We start from the raw sequence: 11336 nt of genomic DNA, 5'->3' as shown, positions 1-11336 counted from the left end.
TGGAGAATCTTTCATAATTTGTTCCTTCACACACGCACGGCTCAGCACTGTACACCCCGTACAGACGCAGCTCCACTCCATACACAGGCAGCTTCGCTCCATATATCTCATACACACACGCTCTACTCCGTACACCTCATACACACACGGCTCAGCTGCATCCACACTGTAAACCCCTCCTGACCCCACACATAAACTTCAGCTCATTCAGTAACATTATAAGGCCTCTTTCACACTTCTGTCTTTCAGCTCCCGTCCAAATACGTCGATTTTTGAAAATGCAGGATCCTGCAAAAAAATTTGTGGGATCCTGCATTTTCCCATAGACTTGTATTAGTGACGTATCGCGATGTATGGCCACACGTTTGATCCGTCGTGCACTGGATCCTGTAGAATTTGACGGCCCGTCTTTTGAAAAAAACGTTCCATGAAACGTTTTTTGTCTGCAGTGGAAAAACGTGCCCCGACGCCTCCTGCGGCATACGTCGTTCCACAGAATGGGAGCCTACGGACACTGGATCCTGCGCACACTGTGAAACGCCAGAATCCAGTGACGGATGCAGTTTTTACATCTGAGCATGCCTGGAAGCATATTTGAACCCGGGGAAAAGTCAGTCTCTCTCTCGTTTTCCACTATTTTTACAACGTCCATCGATACGTCGGTTCACCGCACTCTGACTCAGGACGACCACCGACGGAAGCGTGAAAGAGGCCTAACCAGCACAGCAGAGTAATGCGTACACCGAGGCCCCCTGATCATGTGACCCCTGACTCCTCCCCTCCTGTGACCTCATCACAGGTCCTGTGCCCACACAGCAGCCATATATCTGGTGTGCAGCTCTGCAAGTGAAGGTATGTGGAGATTCCCCATTACTGGCACATTAATATTAGAAATATATTTCTTGGTCTTCCAGTCCTTATCTTGACCTCTACTGTTCCTGGTAACTGCTATTTCTTAGTTACATTTCGAACTGAGGAAAGGGCAACTTGAAAACGCTTTTTTATCTTCTTAAATCCTTCTCCTGCTTTCTGGGCCTCCACCATTTTCAGAGCTCGGCAGCTGCTTCTATGTCTTCTATATTTGCATCTCGCCTTACTGTCTCCATTTCTAGCACTGTATTCTGTAAGTAGGGAGACTCTATTGTGGTGCAGGATGTCGTTACTCACATGCGCTGGGTACAATGTCCTTGTGTCTCTCCCACTAAAAGCTCCTGATTTTATCCTCCATTATCAGTGTCTGTTATGTTCTTTATGTGCAGATATTCTCTTCATGTTGTCACTGTGGTCACCGGTCTATGTGGGATAAGACCCTTCCAGATGATGCACTTTAGATTTACATATTAGTTTTGTGTCTCCCTATTTGATGAGGCTAGTGATGAGCGAGTATACTCATTACTCGAGATTTCCCAAGAACGCTCGGGTGGTCTCCGAGTATTTGTTAGTGTTCGGAGATTTAGTTTTTGTTGATTCAGCTGCTTGATTTACAGCTATTAGCCGGCATAAGTACATGTGGGGGTTGCCTGGATGCTAGGGAATCCCCACATGTACTCAGGATGGCTAACAGATGTAAATCATTCAGCTGCGGCAATGAAAACTAATGACAACCAGCACAGCAGAGTCCTGCATACACTGAGGCCCCTGATCATGTGACCCTGACTCCTCCCCTCCTGTATCCTCATCACAGCTCCTGTGTGCACAGAACATCCATATATGTGGAGTGCGGCTCTGCGGGTGGAGGTCGGTGCTGGAGGCTCCATTATTCTCTATGTGGAGTGCGGCTCTGCGGGTGGAGGTCGGTGCTGGAGGCCCCATTATTCTCTATGTGGAGTGCGGCTCTGCGGGTGGAGGTCGGTGCTGGAGGCTCCATTATTCTCTATGTGGAGTGCAGCTCTGCGGGTGGAGGTCGGTGCTGGAGGCTCCATTATTCTCTATGTGGAGTGCGGCTCTGCGGGTGGAGGTCGGTGCTGGAGGCTCCATTATTCTCTATGTGGAGTGCAGCTCTGCGGGAGGAGGTCGGTGCTGGAGGATCCATTATTCTCTATGTGGAGTGCGGCTCTGCGGGTGGAGGTCGGTGCTGGAGGCTCCATTATTCTCTATATGGAGTGCGGCTCTGCGGGTGGAGGTCGGTGCTGGAGGCTCCATTATTCTCTATGTGTAGTCCAGCTCTGCAGGTGGAGGTCTGTGCTGGAGGCCCCATTATTCTCTATGTGGAGTGTGACTCTGCGGGTGGAGGTCGGTGCCGGAGGCTCCATTATTCTCTATGTGGAGTGCGGCTCTGCGGGTGGAGGTCGGTGCTGGAGGCTCCATTATTCTCTATGTGGAGTGCGGCTCTGCGGGTGGAGGTCGGTGCTGGAGGCCCCATTATTCTCTATGTGGAGTGCGGCTCTGCGGGTGGAGGTCGGTGCTGGAGGCTCCATTATTCTCTATGTGGAGTGCAGCTCTGCGGGTGGAGGTCGGTGCTGGAGGCTCCATTATTCTCTATGTGGAGTGCAGCTCTGCGGGTGGAGGTCGGTGCTGGAGGCTCCATTATTCTCTATGTGGAGTGCAGCTCTGCGGGAGGAGGTCGGTGCTGGAGGAACCATTATTCTCTATGTGGAGTGCGGCTCTGCGGGTGGAGGTCGGTGCTGGAGGCTCCATTATTCTCTATGTGGAGTGCGGCTCTGCGGGTGGAGGTCGGTGCTGGAGGCTCCATTATTCTCTATGTGGAGTGTGGCTCTGCGGGTGGAGGTCGGTGCTGGAGGCTCCATTATTCTCTATGTGGAGTGTGGCTCTGCGGGTGGAGGTCGGTGCTGGAGGCTCCATTATTCTCTATGTGGAGTGCGACTCTGCGGGTGGAGGTAGGTGCTGGAGGCCCCATTATTCTCTATGTGGAGTGTGGCTCTGCGGGTGGAGGTCGGTGCTGGAGGCTCCATTATTCTCTATGTGGAGTGCGGCTCTGCGGGTGGAGGTCGGTGCTGGAGGCTCCATTATTCTCTATGTGGAGTGCGGCTCTGCGGGTGGAGGTCGGTGCTGGAGGCTCCATTATTCTCTATGTGGAGTGCAGCTCTGCGGGAGGAGGTCGGTGCTGGAGGCTCCATTATTCTCTATGTGGAGTGCGGCTCTGCGGGTGGAGGTCGGTGCTGGAGGCTCCATTATTCTCTATATGGAGTGCGGCTCTGCGGGTGGAGGTCGGTGCTGGAGGCTCCATTATTCTCTATGTGTAGTCCAGCTCTGCAGGTGGAGGTCTGTGCTGGAGGCCCCATTATTCTCTATGTGGAGTGTGACTCTGCGGGTGGAGGTCGGTGCCGGAGGCTCCATTATTCTCTATGTGGAGTGCGGCTCTGCGGGTGGAGGTCGGTGCTGGAGGCTCCATTATTCTCTATGTGGAGTGCGGCTCTGCGGGTGGAGGTCGGTGCTGGAGGCTCCATTATTCTCTATGTGGAGTGCGGCTCTGCGGGTGGAGGTCGGTGCTGGAGGCTCCATTATTCTCTATATGGAGTGCGGCTCTGCGGGTGGAGGTCGGTGCTGGAGGCTCCATTATTCTCTATGTGGAGTGTGGCTCTGCGGGTGGAGGTCGGTGCTGGAGGCTCCATTATTCTCTATGTGGAGTGTGGCTCTGCGGGTGGAGGTCGGTGCTGGAGGCTCCATTATTCTCTATGTGGAGTGCGACTCTGCGGGTGGAGGTAGGTGCTGGAGGCCCCATTATTCTCTATGTGGAGTGTGGCTCTGCGGGTGGAGGTCGGTGCTGGAGGCTCCATTATTCTCTATGTGGAGTGCCGCTCTGCGGGTGGAGGTCGGTGCTGGAGGCTCCATTATTCTCTATGTGAAGTGCGGCTCTTCGGGTGGAGGTCAGTGCTGGAGGCTCCATTATTCTCTATGTAGAGTGCGGCTCTGCGAGTGGAGGCTCCATTATTCTCTATGTAGAGTGCGGCTCTGCGGGTGGAGGTCGGTGCTGGAGGCTCCATTATTCTCTATGTGGAGTGCGGCTCTGCGGGTGGAGGACGGTGCTGGAGGCTCCATTATTCTCTATGTGGAGTGCGGTTCTGCGGGTGGAGGTCGGTGCTGGAGGCTCCATTATTCTCTATGAGGAGTGCGGCTCTGCGGGTGGAGGTCGGTGCTGGAGGCTTCATTATTCTCTATGTAGAGTGCGGCTCTGCGGGTGGAGGCTCCATTATTCTCTATGTAGAGTGCGGCTCTGCGGGTGGAGGTCGGTGCTGGAGGCTCCATTATTCTCTATGTGGAGTGCGGCTCTGCGGGTGGAGGACGGTGCTGGAGGCTCCATTATTCTCTATGTGGAGTGTGGTTCTGCGGGTGGAGGTCGGTGCTGGAGGCTCCATTATTCTCTATGAGGAGTGCGGCTCTGCGGGTAGAGGTCGGTGCTGGAGGCTCCATTATTCTCTATGTGGAGTGCAGCTCTGCGGGTGGAGGTCAGTGCTGAGTCCCGATTATTCTCTATGTGGCATACTGCTCTGCGGGTGGAGGTCGGTGCTGGAGGCTCCATTATTCTCTATATGGAGGTCGGTGCTGGAGGCTCAATTATTCTCTGTGTAGTGCGGCTCTGCGGGTGGAGGTCGGTGCTGGAGGCGCCATTATTCTCTGTGGAGGGTGGCTCTGCGGGTGGAGGTCGGTGCTGGAGGCTCCATTATTCCCTATGTGGAGTGCGGCTCCGCGGGTGGAGGTCAGTGCTGGAGGCTCCATTGTTCTCTCTGTGGAGTGCGGCTCTGCGGGTGGAGGTCGGTGCTGGAGGCTCCATTATTCTCTCTGTGGAGTGCGGCTCTGCGGGTGGAGGTCGGTGCTGGAGGCTCCATTATTCTCTATATGGAGGTCAGTGCTGGGGGCTCCATTATTCTCTATGTGGAGTGCGGCTCTGCGGGTGGAGGTAGATGCTGGAGGCTCCATTATTCTCTATGTGGAGTGCTGCTCTGCGGGTGGAGGTCGGTGCTGGAGGCTCCATTATTTTCTATGTTGTGTGCGGCTCTGCAGGTGAAGGGTCCACACTAGAACTTTAGCAGGTAAAGACTCCAATATCCACAGGTGTCCCTTCTAATTGGGGGGAAACTATCATCTAATAATCCTCGGACAGTTCTGACAAACACGGAAAAGTGCCCCTTTATGGAGGTGACAGAAAGTCTGTTTAGTCACTTTAGCTTCATAGTATCACCTCTAATTAGTGATGAGCGAGCATACTCTGTACTCGCCCGAGCATCGCTGCACTCGTGTTACTTGGCGAGCAGCGAGCATTTCCGTGATTATTCGGCTGGAGCTTGGGTTCCCACCCTGCATGTTTGGCGCTCTTTAGAGAGCCAATCAGCATGCAGGGATTGTCTGCCACGCACTGTAATGCCGTAGCCATGTTGGTTGTGGCATTACAGTGATTGGCTGGCCGCACAGCGTCATCAGGTCTATAAGAGACCTTGCTGTTACGTGTTACGGAACCACTCAGCACCCAGAATACGTTGTGCAGTTATATGTATGTATAATAGGTTCCATGTGAGATGCATGTCCCTAATGCATCAACCAACAGGCAGCGCCCCTGGGCAGAGGACACGATATTCCCCTTTTGTCCGCCCCCCCCACCTTTGTAATTCCCACAGTAAATATCGGCAGGCTCCGGCCACCTTCGGCTATTGTAATGTATTTCTGGCCTGCCGCTTTTCTATTGGCCTACCCTCTGTATCTGTGTGATATATTCTGTGTCCTGTGAGTAAAGTGTTATCAGACTGGAAATACGTGGCGAAGCAGTGATCTTTTATATGCGCCCATGTAACCAAGCAATTCCAGCCAGCGTCCTTCATTCAGACTCCAGCCAAAGCAGAGTAGACCTCCGGAAACACGGGGTGGTACTGAAAGAGGTACCCCAGATTGGTAGACCCCGTTACACTGATGGCAGACAGCGGGATATGATACCCCTTCTACAGGAGGAAAGGAATGAATGGAAAACAACTACCAGAAGTTAAAGAGGACTACATTAGAAGATCTGGTGGAAGCCCGAGGGTTGATCGCCAGCAACAAAACAAAAGCGGATTTGATAGCAGCCATCATGGAACGCGTCAGTGCAGCGCCCCCCAATGTGAACGTGGAGGAGACTGAATTGTGGCCCAAACCCTGCAGTAGAGATCATACGAGAGGTGATGGCTGATGTGCGTACTGATCTGAAGGAAAAGACGGCCGAGCGGACCAGGATAGAGCTAGCCAAGATGGAGATGGCAGAGCAGAGAGAGGAGAGTCAGCGATCAGGGGCAGCTCTGGCCTTCGACCAGGTACCTTCAACAGTAAGCCACAAAAAGATCCAGTATAATGCCTTCCGACAGTTGGGGGAGGCAGAGGAAGATATTGATGGCTTTCTGCAGGACTTTGAGCGGCAGTGTGCCCTTCATCAAGTGAAGCCGGAGGAACGGGTTCAGATTCTGGCCAGCATGCTGACAGGCTGGGCAGCGGACACCTATCGCAAGGTACCTGATGAGGACTGTATGGACTATGAGTGGATCAAAGAAGTGATCTTGGCCCGGTATGCGCTGACACCAGAGGCATACCGCCAAAAGTTCCGCGGACTTATAAAACGCGTAACCGATACCCATGCTGAATGGGCCTGTAAATTACGGCGGTCACTTCTACAGTGGGTACAAGGGAGCCAAGCAACCACTAAGGAGGACGTCCTCCAGCTCTTCTTGTTAGAACGATTCTTTAATGGACTAACCCCCGAGACACAGGAATGGCTTCGGGACAGGCGGCCAACGACTCTTGAGGAAGCCGCTCATCTGGCCGATGAACATCATGATGCCAGGAGGCCTCAGTTGTCCGGATCAAAGATGGTCACTAGGGGTCCGCCAATGGACCTGGAGGGCCCCAAACCACCGAAGATTGTAGGGGGACCAGCTAGAAACCCGGCCTACCACAGTCCCCCTGGGGCGCGATGCCACACCTGCCGTCAGCTGGGCCACCTGCAAAGACAATGTCCCAACCGGACTCAGCATACCCAGTGGCCAAAGGCGGGAACAGCTACCTTTAGCCGGGCTGCTGTACACTGCTACCAAGGCGAAGCTGACCTGGCATTGGGGGGCTACGACTAACCAAGGGGTGGAAGAGATGGAGGAAGTGCTGCATGAAGTAGACCCCGTGCAGGCAGCCCGGGCAGATAATCGACAACAGCATCGACAGGTCGTGTCGCTTAATGGGAAAGGTATGCAGGGACTAAGAGATTCCAGGGCAACTTTGACCCTTGTGAAGCCTCATCTCGTCCGGGACCAAGAGAAGATGGACCGGATAGTGGCAGTCCGTGTTGCAGGGGGAGCTATACATCAACTGCCCACTGCCAGGATTCACATGAACTGGGGAGTCAGGGATGGCCTTGTTGAGGTCGGCTTGATGGAGGATTTGCCTGCAGACGTCTTGCTGGGAAATGACTTAGGGCCCATGTTGTCTGCCTTCTCGGTTGCCCCACTGGCTGAGACATATCCTGTGACCACCCGGAGACAAGCTCGAGCTGCGGAGGCGGACTCACACTCAGAGGAGGCCCAGGTAAGACATCCCAGCCCTACACGTATTCCTATAGCCAGACACATTTCTTGGGCCACCCCAGATGAATTTAAGAGGAAGTTACTTGAGAATCCTTCATTGGAGGGATATCGAGGGAAGGCACAGGAGGGGAGAGGGGTACTGGAAGGGGAACAGTTTGTATGGAAGCAGGGACTCCTCTACCGGATCACAGAGCAGCACCACACAGGGACGAGCCCCACTATAAAACGACAGCTGGTAGTTCCCAAGAAGTATAGGCAGGAGTTACTGCGAATCTCTCATGACATACCCTTGGCCGGGCACTTCGGCGTCAGTCGCACCAGGCATCGTCTGACACAAAACTTCTTTTGGCCGGGGGTAACTTATGATGTTCGTCAGTCCTGCCAGACCTGTGACAGTTGCCAGCGCATTGGCAAGAGGGGAGATTGATGCAGGGCCAAATTACTCCCCCTCCCCATTGTGGAGGAACCATTTTGCCGAGTAGCGGTCGATCTGATAGGGCCGTTGGCCAAACCCAGTCTGTCAGGGAAAAGGTATATTTTCCTATCGCCACGACAGCACCCCTACGAGAGAGGGGATCCGCCCACCTTCCGGACAGGAACCTACAGAATTTAAAGGGGCGGTCCCCCTCATCACTCCAGTTTGGGTTCCTGTCCGGACGGCGGGAGCCTGCAGCAGCAGTCTTACCCGGGCCTCCATGCCTTCGCGCGGTATCTTCTAGGAACGGCGGAATCGGGGGCTCGGAAGCAGCGTCGGGGGTGTCCTGCTTGCAGACCCCCCCCTCATCTGGCCATAAGGAGCGCGTCCCAGGAGTCGGGCAGTGCCGTCCTGGTCCGCGGTGAAGCGCGGTGTGCAGCGTCCACACCGGCGCTGGTGAACCCGGAAGTAGTTGACACGCTTCCGGGGTAAGCCGGGGGAGGAGCGCTGCAGCGCTGTAAAAGAGCGACGCTGATGGTAGGAGGCGCGCAACCATGTCCTCAGTAGGGGACGCCGAGCACCCTCATGGAGAGGGAACGGAACAGCGCAGAGGAGAAGCAGCAGCAGCGTGGTACGGGGGCAGCAGCGTGCAAGCGCCTCAGCGTCACATTTGGATCCTACTCCTCCAGAACCGGTATTCACGGCATCAGCCTTATGGTGAGTGTTAAATCAGACACCTGGTGCTGATATGGTCTGTTATTTGTGCTTTGTTTTAGGGGAAAAAGACCACTAAATCTAAGCACAAGCAATGTGCTCTATGCATGACTCCAATGCCTGACAGTTACACCAAAAGGCTGTGTCAGGCTTGCATATCTCAGACCTTAGAAGAGGAAGCTCCCCTTCGGTCATCAGACCTTAGAGCGGTCATCAGGGAGGAAATAAGCTATTCCCTTAGAGGCAGCCGCCAGGAAAGGTCGGGCAGGGACATATCGCCAGGATTTAGTCTGTCCCTGCAAGAAGGGGAATGTTCCAGATCTTCATCCCCATCCTCCTCAGATGAAGAGGGAAGGCCTTGTTTCTCGGTAGACAACATGGACATGTTAGTTAAAGGAGTCCGAGCTACCATGGGTGTTGCAGAGAGCAAAGAACCAAGGTCCGCACAGGACATAATGTTTGCGGGCTTGTGCCAGAGGAGTCGTAAGGCTTTTTCGGTGGTGGATACGGTCAAGACTCTTATAAAGAGAGAATGGGATAAGCAAGACAAAGGTTTCCTTCCGTCATCAGCCAAAAGAAGGTATCCCTTTGATGACAATGAGCTGGCGGAGTGGATGAAAGTCACGAAAGTGGATGCAGCGGTGGCGTCAACATCTAAAGCCGGTACTTTGCCGCTGGAGGACGTGGGCCTTTTGAAAGACCCGTCAGATAGGAAGGCGGACATGTTTTTGAGAAAAACATGGGAGTCAACTGCCGGGGCGTTCAAACCTGCTATCTGTAGCACATGTACAGCTAGATCCGTCATGGTGTGGATATCCCAACTGGAAGAACAGCTGAAGTCCAAGGTGCCCAGAGACAAGATGCTGAATTCCCTTTCGCAAATACGTGAAGGGGTGGCGTATTTAGCGGACGCATCAGTGGATTCATTAAAATTGGCGGCAAGATCAGCAGGTCTCTCAAATGCTGCTCGCCGTGCCTTATGGCTTAAGACCTGGAAAGGGGATGCCCAGGCGAAAGCTGTGTACAATACCGTGTAGGGGTGAGTACCTGTTTGGCCCAGTATTGGATGATATCCTGGCTAAGGCTGAGGATAGGAAGAAAGGTTTTCCTAAAGCTTTCAATCCTACCTTTAGGAATACCTTCAGGAGACGCTTCCAATACAGAAGACCCTACCAAAACCGAGACTGGGAACCATCAGACCCGAAAAAGAAAGGTTCGGACTTTAATGCTTCAACATCTTCCTCAAGAAGAAGAAGGAATTATCGTTAATAATGATCTTCCAGTAGGGGGCAGATTAAATTACTTCTATGCTCAGTGGCCAAAATAACTTCGAGCAATTGGGTTCTGGGTATAATTAATTCAGGGTTAAAATTAGAGTTCCGGGAAAGACCTTCTGAATTTTATATCTTGACTGCCCCTGATTCCTTAGACCAACAAAAGGCCCTTGAAAAAGAGGTCCAAATGTTAAGACGGAAGAAAGTCATAGTGGAGGTTCCAAAACATCAGCAGGGGAAAGGGTTCTATTCCCCTTTATTTTTAATCTCCAAGCCAGATGGATCCTTTTGAACCATCATAAACTTACGGAGATTGAACAAACATCTAGAGTATCATGCCTTTAAGATGGAATCTATTAAAATGGCAACTAAACTTCTCTTTCCCAGATGTTATATGACAGTCCTGGATTTAAAAGATGCGTATTACCATCTGCCCATTCACCAGGATCATCAACAATTCCTCAGAATGGCGGTGCGCTTAAACGACCAGGTCAGACACTTTCAGTTTGCTGCAATGCCCTTTGGTCTATCTATGGCACCGAGGGTGTTTACTAAAGTCATGGCAGAAGTAATGGCCTATGTCAGAGAACAGGATACGTTAATTATACCCTACTTGGATGACTTCCTGGTAGTGGGAAATTCTTTTTGCCAGTGTAGTACTCGCCTAAATCATGTAATATCTTCCTTACAGGACTTGGGTTGGATAGTCAATATGGAAAAGTCATGACTCGAACCATCAACGACTCAGACTTTCCTAGGTATTCTGCTGGATTCGGAAGTGCAACAGTGTTTCCTTCCGGAAGAGAAAAAGCAGAGGATTGTGCACAAAGTCAGTACGGTAACAAAAAAGCCAGATCTGACTTTAAGAGACGCTATGTCCCTTCTGGGATCCCTGACGTCCTGCATACCAGCCGTCCAGTGGGCTCAATTCCACACTCGAGTGTTGCAGGCCCAAGTCTTGGATACAGAAAGGAGTCTTCAAGGGCAATTAGGCGGAAGACTCAGGCTGTCCACCGCCACTCTACACAGTCTGAGATGGTGGTTGAACAGAAGACATTTAGGAAAAGGAGTACGCTGGAGTATAGTACCAGACAACACGGTCACAACCGATGCCAGTCCTATAGGTTGGGGAGCTCACATAGGAGATGTCTGGACTCAAGGGCAATGGTCTCTCTTAGAGGCTCAAGAGTCCTCAAACTGGAAGGAGCTCACGGCAGTAAAGAAGGCCTTACTCAGGTTGCTTCCATCTCTGCAGGATTCACATGTAAGAATCCAGATAGACAACACAACAGTAGTGGCGTATCTCAACCATCAAGGGGGTGCAAGGTCAAGATCCCTAATGAACACCGCCACAGACATACTCGAAATAGCCGAAGCCCACTTTCGCTCTCTATCAGCCGTTCACATTCGGGGAGAGCTCAACACAGAGGCAGATTA

The 11336-nt window shown here is 52.6% G+C and overlaps 1 protein-coding gene across 1 annotated transcript in view; it reads left to right on the top strand.

The window, feature by feature from the left end:
* Positions 1-810: 810 nt before the first annotated feature.
* LOC138663214 (oocyte zinc finger protein XlCOF22-like) overlaps positions 811-11336 on the top strand; it is a 49550-nt gene continuing 39024 nt past the window's right edge. The window contains exon 1 of the mRNA XM_069749376.1: positions 811-852. The gene's annotated coding sequence lies outside the window, so the exon portion shown is untranslated. The remainder of the gene's footprint in view (positions 853-11336) is intronic.

This window comes from Ranitomeya imitator, chromosome 2, assembly GCF_032444005.1.
Source record: "Ranitomeya imitator isolate aRanImi1 chromosome 2, aRanImi1.pri, whole genome shotgun sequence".
Classification (NCBI taxonomy): Eukaryota; Metazoa; Chordata; class Amphibia; order Anura; family Dendrobatidae; genus Ranitomeya; species Ranitomeya imitator.
The sequence above is the reverse complement of the archived record's forward strand: the minus strand, read 5'-3'. Positions and strand labels throughout refer to the sequence as shown.